At 41.4% G+C, this 19,023-nt stretch overlaps 1 pseudogene; it reads right to left on the bottom strand.

Moving 5' to 3' along the window:
* Positions 1–1,063: 1,063 nt before the first annotated feature.
* Positions 1,064–1,181, bottom strand: LOC126268319 (5S ribosomal RNA; annotated as a pseudogene).
* Between the last annotated feature and the right edge of the window lie 17,842 nt (positions 1,182–19,023).

Below are 19,023 nucleotides of genomic sequence, written 5' to 3'. Positions count from 1 at the left end.
TAACTTAATCGCCTAATATGAATGTGTACTGAACAGATAGACTGAAGGGTTAGTAATGATAGCAGTTATTCGCTGTAGGCCAGTAAATAGGTGACACCCTGAAGGAGGTATAAAAAAAATGTCAAACTGGCATTATATGTATTATATACTTTTGTGTATAAGCATGGGATTAACATTTTAGCACAACCGCACACATTACGTGGGAGTAACGTCATATACATTCTGTATACAAGGTGTAGCTAAATTCTTGAGCACTTTTAATGGGTAACAAGATGGTTCAATTTTAGCACAGAAATTGATGTCCGGAAACGTACCGTTTTCCGGTAGACGCAAAATGTCACAACACACATTTTTCTTTGACTCTCGTTGCTTGTCTTCTACGTCCATTTACAAGCAGGCCTCGATGTGAATACGGCCGACGTGCGCACAGACACGGTATCTCCTTGCCATGTTCCGGTACACATGCCCACCAATCCCTAGTCCTTCAGCATCCACCACATCCATAACCCGAACCAGTAGGTCTTCGCAGAATGCTATAGAGGTCTTAAAAATGAATGATTTTTCTGAACTTCGTGGCGGTTCAAGTCGGAAGAGCGTACAGCACAGCCAGTGCAGTTTCATACGAATTAAGTTCAGTTATTTGAAGTCAAAGTCTAATCAAAAAGTCGTGAAAGAGTTGCACATTGCTACAAATCACCTGATAAACGTAGCTGGGTCAATCCATGTTGACATGGACCACCATCTAGCCCAACCATCCATGGCTCAACTACTGAACCCTTTTACAAGCCTTTTCTTAACCGGTGCGATTCTCTCATAGACGTAATAAATATATTTACATAAAAATAGAAAAGAAACTGCTCCCGTACAGGCCATGAAGGGCAAACGATACCGACCCGGCCGCCTTGTCATCCTCAGCCCACAGAGATCACTGGATGCGGATATGGAGAGCCATCTGGTCAGGACACTGCTGTCAAAGGCGTACGTCAGTTTCCGACACCGGAGCCGCTACTTCTCATTCAAGTAGCTCCTCAGTTTGCCTCACTAGGGCTGAGTGCACCCCGCTTGCCAACAGCGCTCGGCAGACCGGATGGTCACCCATCCAAGTGATAGCCCAGCCCGACAGCGCTTAACTTCGGTGATCTGACGGGAACCGGCGTTACCACTGCGGAAAGGCTGTAGGCAAATACATTTACATACTTACGTATAGCTCGCTACATACTCCACTGTTTCTGTATTGTTTACCTTTTAAGAATGTGTGTATTAAAAACTGCAGTTACAACTTCGATATAAAGAAAGCAAAAGAATTTATACAAGCAGTTCCCTACAGAGCCGACCAGAAAATAAGTTTCCGACCAGTCGCGAAATGGAAACCATTGTGAAAATCAAAATCATTATATCTGCTACATTAATCTACACCTTCCAGTTTCTCTACACAGTCGCCTCTCCGATTTAACGTTTGTCGTAGCGTCGTACCAAGTTTTCAGTACCTTCATCATAGAAGACAGCGGCCTGTGCATTTCGCTAATTCTCTACGCAGGTCTACAGCACGTTGTCTGTGTAAAAATGTTGTCTTGATACCTAGTGATGAAGTTTAGGGGGAGCCAATCTGTGTTATGGGCGATCGAATATGTCTCGTCGAAAACGGTGCAGGAGAAACTTCACTGCCTGTGCAGAGTGCAGCCGAGGACGGTCGTGAAGAAGGAAAAACATGACATTTATGTTATGTGGGATGCATAACATTAGGCGAAATGTCACCCCAGGCCCACATGCTTCGTAGGGAACGGTGTTTATCTAGCCACCTTTACGTGTTCACTATGCACTCAGAACTAAAAAGGGCAACGTGACGCGATCTATGGACACTGCCCAACTCATAAGTTCAAAGTTTCATCGACCTCCACCGCTTACCATCACAGTATGAGCGTCTGCCTGAGCATGGTCGAACACCGACCATAACCGATTACCATCAAAATGAGTGTTTGGTGGTTGAAACTGTTTGTGTCCATTTTTAAATTAAGATTTTGTTTTAAAATTTACAGAAATATTCGGTTTCGGCGTCTATTTGTTAATGTGCTTAAGTCAGAACAGCAGTAGTGTCTCCCAACCACCACCACCACCACCACCACCACTACTACTACTACTACTACTACTACTATAAACGTACACAAAAAATGGTTCGAATGGCTCTGAGCACTATGGGACTCAACATCTTAGGTCATCAGCCCCTAGAACTTAGAACTACTTAAACCTAACTAACCGAAGGACATCACACACATCCATGCCCGAGGCAGGATTCGAACCTGCGACCGTAGCAGTCCCGCTGTTCCGGACTGCACCGCCTAGAACCGCACGGCCACCACGGCCGGCACACACATACACATACGGAGTGATCTCCATCTTCCAATAGTCGGATCTTTCCAACTGGGAAGATGAATAATCAATCGTCTCCCAACCACTTGATTACATGCTTTTTGGATTCGATAAATATAGTGCTACGCGCCTCAGATTTTTTTACAGCTATTCTTCTCCCATTTAACAGTGCTCTCTCTTGGGCATACAACTTTGCAGTAATTGCTTCTCGAGGTCTCTGAGAGTTATCCATTAGGCACGAGTCTCTGGCACAGTAGACCGCAAATAACAGGCATTGAGAGGGACTCATCTTCCAAATATGCCGGAAGAGCCTGCGCCGTACATTGGAGTTCTGTTGTTCCGCTGCGTACTCCCACCCCAATCCCTCGTGCACCCGCTCCTACCCACCCCATTTCTTCTCTCACCCTTCCCTTCTCCCGTTTCACTACGAGTATTCAAATTTCTGACGACATAATGTGGACATTCCCCGTTCTGTGCCCACATGTGTACCGCTTATTAGAGCCATAATGGCTTCCAATTAACACTGTAGGGGATGACGGCAAGAGTTTGCATTTTGGCACTAACACTCTGCGGTGTAATTACCGCCGAGGGAATAGCACGAGCATGGCAGTAATCGCTTCCTCCACTTCACTGGCTGTCACGCAGTCTCTTTTCATCCCCGGTGGAAAATGGTCTGTTATCAAATGAAGCGTACCAAATTAACTACGACAGCCAAGTAGAGGTAGTTTCGTGAGAACCGGCGACCACGGGTAAATTATTTTCAAAGGAAGGATGAGACTGCGCATCATTTCCAAACAGTGCGTTGATGTGTGGCACGTGTGAGCATCCTCATTTGTCATGGTCTAACATGTTAAGTACACTACCATTTACCGAAGAGTAATTTTTATGGACGGTACTCGTGTAAGCTTGACTTCTTTTCTGTACCTTCAGTCTCACTCAGTAATATCTCAAACAATTTTGCATCTTATTAAGAAAAAGTGCCCATGTGTGAGCAGGACCCGCAGCCTGAAGGTTCTGTACAAACCTCATTATGCATATGGACAGTTCATCGAGTACGAGAACCGAGAATGTCGATCATTTTTGCTTCCTATCGACATTGATACTGGCGAGACACCGATCCCATGGATTCAAAGATTTTTGTGAATGTTTTAATTTCAATAAAATAATTGTGTTCTGAAGTCATGCAAGAAACAGTGATTATTATAATAATCAATAGTTCAGTATTAGGCCTGATTGTGTCGCAACGGTAAAAGTCAAACATTAGGCAAGGAATGACTTTATTGCTCATATCACACGTTTGGGAATTTATCCATCGTTAGATGCCCAGGAACGATTACTGCACATAGAAATGGCGTTTCAGGTTGTAAATGAAACACCATATCTATGTGCAGTAGTCGCTCCTGGATAGCTCTTGATTGATAAATTACTGAATACGTGACATGAGCGATAAAGTCATTCTTTATCTGATGTTCGACTTTTACCATTGCGACCCAGTCAGGCTGAATACTGAACTACTGACTGTTTTAATTTCATTTTTGACGTGCGATAGCAAATGACACAAGAAATAACCTTTTCATGTAATATATTATAAATTAACAGGGCTTCGGATGAGTTAGTTTGCGGGTATCAAAGCATGTGACACAAATGGCTATCTTATTTTTAACATTGGTTTAGAAGCTTCATTTTTTTACACCGCTAAGGGGCACATACCTCAGTAAGTGACATAAATTTCAACTTGATACATCTATTCTTTCCTGAGGAAACGAATTTTTTACAATCGAACAGAGAGACAGACGAACAATAAAGCGATCTTACAACGGTGTCTGTTGTTACCGAAGGACGTGTGGTAGCCTAAAAATATTAATGAGTGGTAAATGCCCATATAGCTGCGTCTTTGGATTTCTGTTCCCCTCTCCACCCCTTTCCATCTCTCTCTCTCTCTCTCTCTCTCTCTCTCTCTCTCTCTCTCTCTCTCCGTGTGTGTGTGTGTGTGTGTGTGTGTGTGTGTGTGTGTGTGTGTGTGTGTGTGCGTGTGTGTGGCCAATGCCGGTTTGGACAAGTTTTATTGCAGTTTTCTCAATCGTCTCTTATGATCTATTCCGCAGAATACTGTTTCGTCGTCAGAGATACCTATTGTTCTTTACTGAAGCCAACACAGCGTGCTTAGTTTTAATCTGTCATTCGTTTATCGTTTCCGAAAATTCGTAACACACGTACTAAACACTCCGTCATTGTACTAGACTTGTCCTTTCCCTTCCTGTGCCAAATATTCCCTCACTGTATTAAACTTATTAATCTTCACCTTGTAGAAAACAGTCTCTGGCAATGCTATACCTTCTGTCGTCGTATTAAACCAGTTCTCGGCTTGGAAGCCAAGCCCTTGCTCGATTAACCCTTCCCAGTACTACGCCGGCCGGAGTGGCCTTGCGGTTCTAGGCGCTACAGTGTGGAGCCGAGCGACCACTACTGTCGCAGGTTCGAATCCTGCCTCGGGCATGGATGTGTGTGATGTCCTTAGGTTAGTTAGGTTTAATTAGTTCTAAGTTCTAGGCGACTGATGACCTCAGAAGTTAAGTCGCATAGTGCTCAGAGCCATTTCCCAATACTACATCATCCTATGGTTTTTCATAAATCTCTCTCATTGTATTCAATGTACCCTATTTGCGCTAAAACGTCCTTCATTGCTTTAAATATTCCCTTGCAGAAAATTTTCAGTCGCTGCAATTATCCTTACCTAGGCTGTTTTAGGGACCTATACACTTACTACACTTCCGATTGTTGTGTTTTACTTCATGCTGAATCCTACTGCAGATTTTCAAGCCTTTCGGCTCGTCCGTATCGTTGTCCCAGCTTCTTTCTGTGATAAATTTTAGGAATTTTATCCTTTGTGATAGCGCTATAGTCTCTTAAGTTGGTCAGAGAGTCAAGAGTTTCAAACATTTCGTGCTGTATAGATTGATAACGTGTTTCGTTCGGTTTATTGTTCGTGAGAGAACGGTGATATCAAATTATCCGAACCACGTTATTAAAGATATCAAAACCTTGTGTTGGCATAGGTTCTAGTTTCCATGTCATTGGCACTAAACATTGATTTCCAGCGAACGCACTCATGGATCGCTGCCTCTAATGGACTTACGCAGATGTGTTGTTTGCCCTAGTGGGCCATTAAGCTTGAAGCACTATCGATTTCCACTTTCGCATCAACAGTAGTGTATACCCTGTGTTCTCTATTTGTGGTGTTAGCGTTGCGAACGACTGCTTCAGCTCTCGAACAACCTCACAGAGACGGAGAGGAATGAATCTGGTAAGAGAACTAAAAATTCGTTCTGACAGTCATATTAAAGGTATTTTGGAATAAAACCAGGTTATAAGAACATAGTAAACCAAACAGCATATTATTTTTATTTCAACTTAAAATATTTTATAATTTCTAAACACGGAAATATGCTGACGATCACCTTTATTAAGAAAAGACGTTAATTTAAGAATGCTAATATAGAAGAAGAAACGTACTGTCAAACAAGAAGTTTGTGTTAGTAACAACAGACTCTCGCCAGATTTCCAGTGCATCTATTGTGACCTTTCGCATTTGCTCAAGTTGGAAGAGGATTTCTTTGAAACATATGGCTTCGAGGATATCTTCGAAGTCGAAGGAAAGAGAGTGAAACAGAAAGGAAAAAAATGTATGTTAATGTGATTCAAAAAATTTCAATGCCATTTCAGTGAAGCATAAATGACACGCTCTACGTGGAAGTGGGAAATTCGGTACCTAAGAGAATACAATGCTCCAGCAGATCGTGCAGAAAGACAATGTGGATATGAAGGGACACGCTCACAAAGAGTAAAGGAAAATGATGTAGTATAGAACAAACACATCCTCGTCTTCCCTGACAGAGCTCGAAGCTCTGTACACGTAGTAATATTGTACATTCCTTGCACTTGCCTGCAATTAATATCTCCAGAGTTTAACGTCTCATCGAGGTGGAGGTCATTAGAGACGGAGCACTGGATCGGAAACGGTGATGGGGAAGGAAATAGGCAATACCCTTTAAAAGTAACCACCCCGTCATTGACCGGGAGCTGTTTAGGAAAAACAGGGAAAACCTAAATCAAGATGACCGGACGCGGGTTTGAACCATCGTTCTCCGGAATTCGAGTCCAGTGTGATTACCGCTGCGCCACTTCGCTCGCTTTTATCCTTCAGGTTTAGTCACTATTTCTCAGTCTTGTTCTGCAAAGCTTCGTTGTTCTTCATACTCCTGGTCAGTATAGTTCACTAAAACATACGATTTTAGTATCAGTTGGTTCATGGGGCTGGTCTTATGCACGCCAAATACTGCCTTGCACAGTAGCATTTTGACAGCCAGGGCTGAAGTTCATAATGGGAACCACGTCCACGTCTTCTTGCAGTCAATCTATTTGATTTTCACCCTCGCTGACTTAGAAAATTACATTTTGACTTCTTCCGAAGACTGAGCGAACCACTACACTAAGTGTTTTATGTTGATTGCGTCTTATCTTGTGTATCGCATGCTAGCTATGGACTCGCCCATGTCCTTTATCATGGATAAAAGGATTTCCAAGCAGTATCTTCACTTAGCTTTTCCCAATACACTTTGGTCCGTTGACTGACATAATGGCAACAGACTGGAATACAGGAACAAAACTTCTACATGAATACTTCTGAATTCGGGTGCGACGAGGAGTCATTCAGCAGGACAGCATTTCGTTTTTCTTGGGGCCTTATTTGAAGGTAGGCTTTTATTTTACAGATAGAAGGAACGGTGTGCAAAAACTAGCTTTAAAGGCAGAATTCTGGTCCGTGCAGTGCACTGATCGAACACTGACACAGATACTTTCAACCTCTGTACTTTTTCTCTGTTTACCAAGCATAAGCAACTTACTGTAAATGCAGCCCTCTTCCTTACACCATTGTTGCCGAGTACAGACGTCACGCCTTGAGATGGGAGGGTTTCAGGTGACAATTTATGGAAAGTAAGTCGGGATTCGTCACAACGAAAAATTTCATCGACGCTAATTCTTAAACAAAAAATTTTTCTTTAAATTTAGAAATTTCGTTAATGCAACGGACAGTTTATGACTACAGATATTAAGCTACCTAATACCGTATCTGTTTTCAGTTGATCAAGTTACCCAACACTAGCGGTAGTATTAGACTCCCATTCGTTTAACTCTTTCTGCAGAGTGGCATCTGTTATTGGTTAGCAGTTTTCCAGTTTTTGAATGGACCAGGGAAACAGCAGTTCACTAATATTTTCGCGTTAATACGTTTTCTTTGCTTTGCAGTTTAAAATATGTCATTTGTTTCAGTGGTAGTGAAACACTTTTCAGTTGTTCCCCAATTTATTCCCAGTTCCCCATAGTAACTCTTCCTGCTTCATAAGCCGAAACCATTTCCTATGGAATTTCATTGTCATTTAACATAACTGAGGCACCAGCTCGTTTTCCATGGAAACAAGAAATTTCAATGACATATCTGTAGAGAATGCTAAGATAATAACGTACTGACCCAAAGAGTCAATATTTTGCACTTGTATAAAGTGTACATTGATGGGAAAATTGTCGTGAGATGACTGATGAGGGCATTGTTGTTCCCCAATCTTTCAGCATAGCCTGAACAGTCAAGGAAAGCCACATCGGGTAATACGAGATTTAAGATGACCGAAGGTCGGGTAATCGGGAAAATGCATTAGTAACGTGTTAGTGCATGTAGCGAACTTTTACGAATGTAACAGCTCTTCTTGTTCTACGTCCCTATTCAGTAGCTGTTAACAACCCCAGCATCCTAGTTCCGAAGTGCTGCCGAGCATAATTTGTATTCTGAATTAACTTAGTTCGGTTGATTTAATCTCCTTTGTTATTAAACGGCAAATAGGATAGGACTCAAAAGGCAATATGTGTGAAACACCTAACTTCACTCATGATTTACCATGCTCAGCAACTGGACCCTTTGGAATAACAAGGTGTCAACTAACACTTTATTCATTTCATGTACATTGATGTCATAGTTTCATTAACTCATTCTCAGTTGTCTCTCCGCCTACCGCAGTAAATTTGATACGTTAATAGCCAGTACACATCACAGCGATCTGAAAAACATCTTTTACAAAAATATTCTAGTAAAGATTCAACATAACTTTGTTAACCTTCCCCGTACCTCATTCTTTGTAAAACTGCCGCTGCAAACAATCCCTGAAAATCAACAGAAATTCGTATCTGATCATAGTATGCAAGCATATCATACATTTTCACGTGTAACTTACCTCCGCTCTTGTTTCAACAGACAAGGTACAGGAGAAAATTTCATTTTTCTTGTGATTTATCTCCCAGAAATGAACAATGTACGTGGTAGATATTTTCCCCGTTTCGCTCCTGATGTTTATTAGGGCGATAGGATATGATTAATGAAAGCTAATAATTATACAAATATTCAACTTTTTTATCATTACTTACAACGAAAATAATGTAGTAGCCGAAACAATTGAATGCCTTCTGTCAAATAGAACCCTGTATTCCAGCTAATCAGACAAAGTGATGCCAGTTGATATTTTGGCATTCTTCTAGCTCGGCTGTTTCTCCACAGATAGCAGGACGAGTACGTCCTACTTGTAACAGAAGTCAAGTCGAACATTGTCTCACTAACAACTCAGTTTCCTCGATTTTGTCAGTAGCAATCTTGTCGTTCCGAAGGATCTAACTCTGAATAACTCAGATGAATAACACCAAACTGAAGTCTGTTGTCACTCTGTTAGTCTCGAAAGATACATGCAATACGTAACTTTGCTGGACTTGTGTTAGGGTAGCGGGAGAGTTGTTTGACGTAGTTACAAATTTATGCGTCGTTATTAATGCACAAAAAGATACCTAACTTCCATACAGTATGCGTTAGGCGATTGCCATCATACGACGTCATTCGTTCAAAACCTGCGCGTTCTCCGTTCTTAACCTAGAACTACCGCTGCCCTCAATATAAGATCTTTCGAAACCAAAATAGAAAACTGCAGAACTCTAAAAATGTAATGGAAAACACCTAAGGGATGTGTGATAACGAGAACAGTGCGGAAAAGTACCAAATTGTAAATTGCAGTTCACATATAGAACGACGAACACAACTTGAAAATTTCACTTGTTTTAGGTGAAAAATGTTAACCTATTTTTCGGAAATTGTGTTCTTTTATGTCAGCAGTGCACTTTGTACAATGTTTTTTTCGCCGACTGCACCGCTTTCAGCAAAGGCAGCTACAAAGATTGTAAAGCTGCCTTTATGGATATCGTTACATCTGAATAGATCTTGAAACATATTTAAGCGACGTTTGTCTTTAGATTCGATAATAGGTGGAATCCACGTGGGACTACGTACGTTTCGTACAGTATCCGCACTAAGACTTCAAAAAACTTGTAACACCATAGCTCTATTACTCCACTGATGCAGTTTGCTTGTGTTTTATTTAATGTTATATCACTGAGCTTCTGTAAATGTGTTTGATTGAATTGATAACACAAAATTGTATACTCATTTCTTTGTAAGAACTTCGATGTCATGATATGATTCTATGCAATGTAGTGTATCTGTCATTTAAATTCTTTGTCCCATTTGGAGGGAACAAAACTTACTGTATATAATTGTAATTTTGTTTGAATAATTTTTGATAGAAATGTCAGTATGTGCAAATGTTTTGTTTTATTTAATGTATTTGATTATTGTTATATAAACTGCTGATCCTCACTTAGGGTTCTTAGTTAGTTTGTATGTAAAAGGTGTTGTGGTTCCCCTCGGGGACGGAACTGTGTAGCGCGCGCAAATTGTGGTTGGCCCATGTAGAAAAGGTGGAACAAGAGTCAGTCGTGGACGAGCTACCAGTCGGGGACGAGCTACCAAATTGTGCACTGCCATGTAAATGTTGCATACTGTGCTGGTTCCGAGAGAGGTTTTTTTCTGCTACTTTCCAATGCCTCGGATGGATGGATAAATAGCTGGAACTATTCTGGAATTTGTATCTATCATCGCCACCAAGAAATGACAGAGTCCAGCAATTCTACCTGCAATTCCACCTACCGACATGCAATCGCCACCACATTGCGCTACCACTGTAATGGAGCACTATAGCAATGTACAGTGAAGGATCAGCTAAATAGATGTGTTAGTGTGCTCAAATATAAGGTAATTTGTAACTGAGTTTATGTACCTACCTTGATTTTTCTCCTTATCATAACACCCCTCAGGTTCCTCTCCGTTTGAACTAAAGTGATTTCCGAGTGTCCCTACTAAAAGAACATTAAAGACCAGTGTTTTTGTTAATTAATGCCTCTTGAACATAAAAAAGAAAGTTAATGAAAGTAATTTTCCTAATAAAACTGCTTATTAATGTATTGTTGCCAACTTCAAATTAAGAGTTCGTAAGACTGAGGCTTATAAAGTTTTGCTTCGTAAATGATCTCTTTACTGCCTGTTGTAAATCACAGAAGGTGAGTCAGTATCTTACATATATGTTAATTTTTTCTCTCAATGTAGTAAGAGTGGAAAACTGCAGTATGAAATGTTATATACTCATGTTTGTGTGTTGGTCTCTCTTGTGTATTAGAAATGCATATGAATAGTATACCAGGATCCACAGTTTGTCTATTGTGTTAATGCTCGGTAACAAGTAACGGAAAGACCATTAATTATGAAAACCATAATTTCTTTATTGAAATGATAGTGAGAGGCAACCTGTTAGTTGATTCCAATCAACTTTCATTGTAGATAGTAAAGTATTTAACTGAGAGAGACTTAACCTATATCCAATTAATGATTCTGCAGTGAATAGTAATAATAACGTTATAAAGACCATCCAGTTTGTGTAAGCCCTGAAAGTAATAGTGTGTTTCGGTATCTGTTATAATTTTGCAAATAGTTGTGCTGCTCCAGTTGTTAGCTTCAATCTTAAAACATAAGTATGTGTCAAGAGTTCACTGCACTCGCGTGTGACAAAGTATATGTTGTGTTTATCCATTAAAGTTACTAATAACTATTTTCTTGAACGAGAATGTTAATCATTCTCTTGCTTAGTTAGGCTGGCGACCATTTTCTTTACCCGTTAAACAGTGCAGATACGCAAAATTTCATTTGTTACTGTTCAAATATTTCCGTAATTCTGACTTTCACTTCCGATAAGCCACCTCCGTTAGGTACAACACGGTCAACACAACAAAATTCCTCTCAGAGGGTAACACTGCTCTGTTGCGTTAAACCATAATTGCTTCAATAAGATTGTTTTATTTCACAACCTGCTTTAAGGTTATGGTACAGCAGTAGCAGACGTAAGTGTTATAAACTGTTCCTCAAATCCTTATTTTCTCGTTGCCAGACCATCATAGAAGGCATGGACGGTGTCTTGGTTTGCGATGCGTGCCTGGGTTTGCGTGTTACTCATTAACCTGCTTCATAAGGCTTTGTAATTCACAAAAATTATTTTACCGTTTGCAAGGTAAATAATACGAATCGCGGAAAATACTGGGCAAAATCATTGTGACACCTGAAATTTGGTTCAATTTTTATTTTTTATTTTTGATATAGAATCACTGCCTTTCTTCAACTACTTTGCTTTTTGACATCTGGATTATGTTTCCACCCTTACTATCAAATCAACGTAGTAAACCAGTTCTTTTTTGTTCAATTTTTTATTTTTTATTTTTTCCAAACATTGTTGAGAAACTAGTTTTCAATGTAGTTCTCGTCAAAATTCGACAGGTGTGGTCCCTGCACCAAAACTGTGTCATGCTTAACTTTGTATCGCTAATTGTCAAGTGCCTTCTATTGAACTTTCTAACTTTCTCAGTGTTTTCACCGAGTAAAGTGGCGCATTGGATAGAGTACCGGGTTCGCATTCGGGAGGAGCAGTGTTCCTACGTCCCATGGCCAAGGTTGAATTTGGTTTTTTGTAGTTTTTCTAAACCAGCAAAGCCGAATACTGGGATGGTTACTCTGTAAAAGAGGCCATCTATTTTCTTCTTCATTGCTATCGTATTCTACTTAACGATTTGTCATCAAATGTTCATAAAGAACGCTAATCTTCCTTCTCTCTTGATGTCTTTACTTGTGGGCCAGCCGCGGTGACTGAGCGGTTCAGGGCGCGTCAGTCCGGAACCGCGCGACTGCTACGGTCGCAGGTTCCAATCCTGCTTCGGTCATGGATGTGTGTGATATCCTTAGGTTAGTTAGGTTTAAGTAGTTCTAAGTTCTTGGGGACTGATGACCTAAGATGTTAAGTCCCATAGTGCTCAGAGCCATTTTTTTTTTTACTTGTGGTTGCAATTTCATGGCATCTTTGACATGGAAGATTTTCGAGAGAAGTACGCCCACATTTTAAATCACTCTCATTTCTCTAGTGTTTAAAGTAGAGGTGCATATCCATTACCAGCTTTCAATGAATTGCCTTTCTAGTACAAATAGTCGAATGAAAAGATCTTTGGGACTTTACTGTCTTCAAGTTTATTCAATTTAATTAAGGATACACACCGATCAGCAAAAACATTATGACTGTTGCCCACCGCTACAATGAATAACGCCAGGTAGCGTTGCGGGCACGTGACGCGGTAACGAAAGTACATAAGCGGAGCAGACAAGGACGGAGGATCATCCTAACGAAGATACAGGCTGAAAATGCGGAAATAAATTGAGATTAACTACTTTGAGAAAGGGCAGATATTTATTACCCAGATTTTTGGACAACATGGTTGTGGAGGGAAGCAGCGATGAGTATAATTAATCAGTAATTCAAAAACAGCCTTAACCGCATTTATTAATATTATTATTATTATACCACCGACGAGTTTCAACCCAACGTAGGGGCCATCTTCTGGGCGTTTACACTGTGAAATTATAGATATCCGTCAGAAGGACTCTATTATACAACGGCTAAAATTACGTAAATTTAAAATATGTTACCCATTGGTCGACTGCTGGTGGTGTCACTCCTGTCGGCATAACTGTGCGAGACTAAACCTTGGTATGGACTTAAATAGCCTGCTGAGATCACGTGAATAGACCGCAACAACCCCAGCGGCGATCAACGGCATTCAATACAGTTTATTGTATGTAATTACTAGCCACCTTGGTTTAACATAAATTTAATTAACAGAAAACGGAACCATTCCATTTAAAAAGAGCTACAATTATAGTGTCAATTATAATATAATAACAAATGTTCCGTAGTCAACCCGTAAAATTCGTAAAAGTATATTACTTTATGTTATATTTATCAAGGTATTAAAAAATTTTTTCGAGCTATTCGAAAATATTATTTGTACACAATTATGCTACTTTCCTTTTATTATTTTAACACTTTAAGTCCTTTAATGGGTACTACAAACGTGTCGTAAACTTTTATCCTATATTTAGATTTTTTACGTTATTCTTGACTGTCGATATTTCCACAACCTCAAAGAAGTGACAACTTCTCTGTGGATGAAGAGCCATGACATACCGCTACCACAGCCACGGATGCCGTAGCCAGGGAAAAGATAACACCATCTGAGCACACCAGCTGCTACCATGACGACGGCGTCCTCGCTACACAGACTAGAGGGCGCCTGATATACGCTTTGCAATCCATGGCAACGGCGTCCTCACCACATCCTTCCATATTAGCCGTTTTAGTAAACTGACTCGTATGTTTTCTACGTAAATGTACGAACAGATATATTTCAATACAAGACGACACCATTTTTTTTGTGTCACAGTTCGTTTTACTTCTTATTATGCCACATAATGTAATATAATTTTACGAGTTTGTTATTATTTTATAATTAACATTGTAATTGTAACTCTTTTTAAATGAAATGGTTCCGTTTTCTGTTATCTAAATTTATGTTAGACGAAGGTGACTAGTAAATACATATAATAAACTGTATTAAATGCCGTTGATCGCCGCTGGGGATGTTGCCGTCTATTCACGTGATCTCAGCAGCCTATTTAAGATCATACGAAGGGTTAGTCTCGCATAGTTTCCTGCCGTTATGTAAACAGGAGTGACACCACCAGCAATCGAGCAATCGGTAACATATTTTAAAATTTACGTAATTAGCTGTTGTATAATAGAATCCTTCTGACAGATATCGATATTTTCACAGCGTAAACGCCCAGAAGATGATTCCTACGCCGGGTGAAAACCGATTGGCGGAATAATAATAATAATAAATGCGATTAAGACTGTTTCTGGATTATTGATTTATTACCCAGAGCCTGTGAACGAGTATCTCTAAAACGGCGAAGCTGGTCGAATGTCCACGTGCTACTGTCGTGAGCATCTACGGAAAGACGTAGAAAAACATTGAACTACTACTAGGCGCTAAATTGATCGACGTCCAACGACTCTTCACGAACGGGAGCTTCGGAGGTATGTAGGATCTGTAAAGTGAGATAGATGGTGATCTATGGAATCTGTGACGAAAGAGCACAAAGCTCGCGCATGCACAAGTATTTCAGAGAATACCGTTCATGATACAATGCAGCACATGGAATTCCGCAGAATACTGACCCTATGTGTTCACATGTTGAGCCGGCCGCGGTGGTCTCGCGGTTCTAGGCGCGCAGTCCGGAACCGTGTGACTGCTGCGGTTGCAGGTTCGAATCCTGCCTCGGGCATTGATGTGTGTGATGTCCTTAGGTTAGTTAGGTTTAAGTAGTTCTCAGCTCTAGGGGACTGATGACCAAAGCAGTTGAGTTCCATAGTGCTCAGAGCCATTTGAACCATTTGAACCATCACATGTTGACCAAACGACATCATCAGTTACGACTGCAGTGGGCACGAGAACATCGGGATTCGACCGTCGATCAATGGAAATGTGTCATGTCTTCGGGTGATTCACATTTTTGCTACACTTGGCCGTATCCATAAATGCCGTCATCGAAGCGAACGGTAGGTCGAAACGGGCAACGCGCCACAGAAGCAGTTTTATGCTGCGGGAGATATCTACTGCGGTTACGTGGGACTTGTGGTATAATTGTCCGGGTTACTGCGGTTTGACGTGTGTTATAGTGCACTCAAGATATCACAGCGACCAAATTCGCTTGGTGTAGATCCTATGGAACCACCAGGGTCGCTACTGAGCGCCATCAATGCGTGCGCATATCAGTGGCTCGCTGTTTAAAAGAATTACGTGACCTGTGCTTAGACTTAATGCCACATACCTCCACAAAGTTACCAACAACCTGTTGGTTCCCTGATAAGCATAACTGTGATGTACTGGCTGATCAAAAAGTCAGTATAAATTTGAAAACGGAATAACTCACGGAATAATGTAGATAGAGAGGTACAGATTGACACACATGCTTGGAATGACGTGGGGTTTTATTAGAACCAAAAAAATACAAAAGTTAAAAAAATGTCCGACAGAGATTTGATCATTTGATCAGAATAGAGATAATTATCATAACAAAGTAAGACAAAGATGATGTTCTTTACAGGAAATATTCAGTATGTCCACCATCATTCCTCAACAATAGCTGTAGTCGAGGGATAATGTTGTGAACAGCACTGTAAAGCATGTCCGGAGTTATGGTGAGGCATTGGCGTCGGATGTTGTCTCTCAGCATCCCTAGAGATATCGGTCGATCACGATAAACTTGCGAGTTCAGGTAATAATCGCACGGACTGAGGTCTGGGGGCCTGGGAGGCCAAGCATGACGAAAGTGGCGGCTGAGCACACGATCATCACCAAACGATGCGCGCAAGAGATCTTTCACGCATCTGGCAACACGGGGTGGAGCGCCATCCTGATTAAACATCGTACGTTCCAGCAGCTGTTTATCAGCCAAGCTGGGGATGATGCGATTCCGTAACATATCGGAGTACCTCTCATACGTCGCGGTAACAGTTACAAAACCAGAATCACGCATTTCCTCGATGAAAAAAGGCCCGGTAACGGTAGATGTGGTAAATGCAACCCATACCGTGACTTTCTCGTCATGTAATGGCGTTTCCACGACAGTTCTAGGATTTTAGGTGGCCCAAATTCTGCAGTTGTGGGCGTTTACAGACACTCGGAGCGTGAAATGAGCTTTGTCGGTCCACAACACGTTACTCAACCAATCGTCATCTTTCACCATCTTTCGAAACGCCCACACCGCATTGCCGTCCGCATCACAAAATCTCCAGGTAACAGTTCATGATGCCCATGGATTTTGTACGGATAGCACTAGAGGGTACGCCTAAGTGCCAACCAAACAGTAGTGTATGGAATCATGTGCGACGTGCGACTGCACGAGCGCCGACTTCCCCGTGCACAGACGAACCCGCTACAGTCTCCGTTTCTTCCTGAACTCTCTCAGCAGCATTACGCCTTGTGCTCGGTCGGCCACTACGGGGTCTATCGTCTAAACAACCCGTGACTTCGAACTTCGAAATCATTCTCGCCACAGCTGCGTTTCTCAACGGACCTTTACCCGTTCGAATCCCCTTCCTATGGCGATAGGATCGTAACGCTGAACTACCACATTTCCCATTCTGATAATACAGCTTCAATAAAAGCGCCTTTTCAGGTAACGTCAACATGCTACGACTGCTGGTGCATCTGATTCTCATTACAGCTCCTTTTATACACGATTGGCATGCGCAGTCACTGACGTTGTGCTGTCCAGCGCCATCTCTCGGACATTTTGTGAACTTTGGTCATTCCAAGCATGTGTGTCAATTTTTATCTCTCTATCTACATTATTCCGTGGTTTATTAAATTTTCAAATTTATACTGACTTTTTGATCACTTGGTTTATCGTTCCAATGAAGGACAAACAAGCCATTATACAGGTGGTCATAGCGTATTTACTCATGACTGTAAGTTTTAATACTTCAAAGACCAGCAGAAACTAAATTAATCCACATTTTTACTTGAGATTTGACTGGCACACGTTTCAACATAATAAAACAAAACTTCCTTTGCATGAACGCCATCTGTGTGCCACGCTGTGAACATGCCATCTTGTCCTCGCAGACACAGCACCACAGCTCAGGTGGCCTGGGCTTCGATTAGAGATTAACGACACGCCTGATTATAGCGCAATGAGACAGGTGCTGGCGGGCCACGGTCAACTCGCTAATTACGCGCCACGCCACGTTAGGCGCTGGAATTGACACCGCGGGCGCGTCGCAGTTCGCCTGTGCCAGACCACGCCCCCTTCTGAATCGATTTTCACGCTCCACGTCACCTTGAAACGCATTTAGCGGCCGCTGTTTCTTCGACAGATAGTCGAAGCGTTAATTATCTGTCGTCGAGCTCCGGTAATGGTTCTTCCAGGATCCCGTGTAACGCGATCCTGAGGGTACACCAGCAGAGCGGGCAGTGTGCTTTGCAAATCTCAGTCGACCGCACTTAAAAACGATCATCAAAATAACAAAAGAAAGTTCACACCTTCCTATGAGACGACTATTTCTTCTCGTAAAATGTGTTATTCGGTTTTGAAATGGGGTTACGCATATTATGCCGAATACCATTTCGATTTCCCCATATCTCATCAGGAGCCACAGTCGCTATAAATAAGTATTTCATTTCCTTTGTACATCTTTATTGAAAACCTTTTTTCACTTTTTAATGCATGAACAAGATTTTTTAACAATAGCGCGAAAGAGCTCATCGATTCAATATAAATTACTGTACTCAAGAATACATTGTGTCTTTAAAAAATAGTACTCCATATTTTGAGATGTGGTACTGTGAATAGAAACAAGAAAAAATTGTCTGTTAAACATGAGCTTTGAAATGCATACCTTAAGAGCAGTGAGTGTTTGTTTATCTTCGCTGCTATCAAACAGATCTCTTTTATTGCGAGCTCTTAGTTATTACTAACAACCTACAGAATCAGGTAAAACAAAATGATAAACCGATGCTTTGGTATTGTCCACGGATACACCATGCACTAAACATTTGTCATGGTGTTACCGTAAAAAGTATTCAGAGTTTTGAGTAAGTGTAACGCGTAAATTTCTGTGAGAACACTTCATATGAAGCACAGATCAATGCCAGAATACAAGCAGGAAACCGATCTTACCACAGCCTACCACAACTTCTTCGGTCCAAATATCTCTCCATACAGTTCAAGATTCGACTGTACAAAACCCTGATCCAGTCTGTTGTCCTATACGGCTGTGAGACATGGAGTATCCGTAAACGAGACTTCCATAAGCTCCTTGTTTTTGACAGAAACGTGCTTCGGAAGATCTTCGGTCCGGTTGTGGATGCAGATACAGGGGAATGGAGGATCAGATACATCCAAGAGCTTGAGGAACCATACCAGCAACCCAACATAGCAGGAACTGTCAAAGCCAAACGAATGCAGTGGGCCGGCCATATGGCCCGGATGGAGGATCACAGATGGCCTCGGAAGCTCCTGGATTTCACACCTACAGGAAAGAGACCGCCAGGGAGATCCCAGAAGCGTTGGAGGGATGGATTCCATGAATATTTAAACCAGGTGTCAATAGATGTCGACGAATGGTGGATAGCAGCAATGGACATAATACAGTGGAGGAGGAAACTTGTAGATGCGTGCGGTCCACTGGGCCTGATCACGTAGTAGTAGTAGTAGTAGTAGTAGTAACGCGTAAAATAGTTGTAATGGGACCAGGTTGTCTTTTGATAGGTCAGCGACATACTTTTACA

This window comes from Schistocerca gregaria, chromosome 4 (genome assembly GCF_023897955.1).
Source record: "Schistocerca gregaria isolate iqSchGreg1 chromosome 4, iqSchGreg1.2, whole genome shotgun sequence".
Taxonomy (NCBI): domain Eukaryota; kingdom Metazoa; phylum Arthropoda; class Insecta; order Orthoptera; family Acrididae; genus Schistocerca; species Schistocerca gregaria.
The sequence above is the reverse complement of the archived record's forward strand: the minus strand, read 5'-3'. Positions and strand labels throughout refer to the sequence as shown.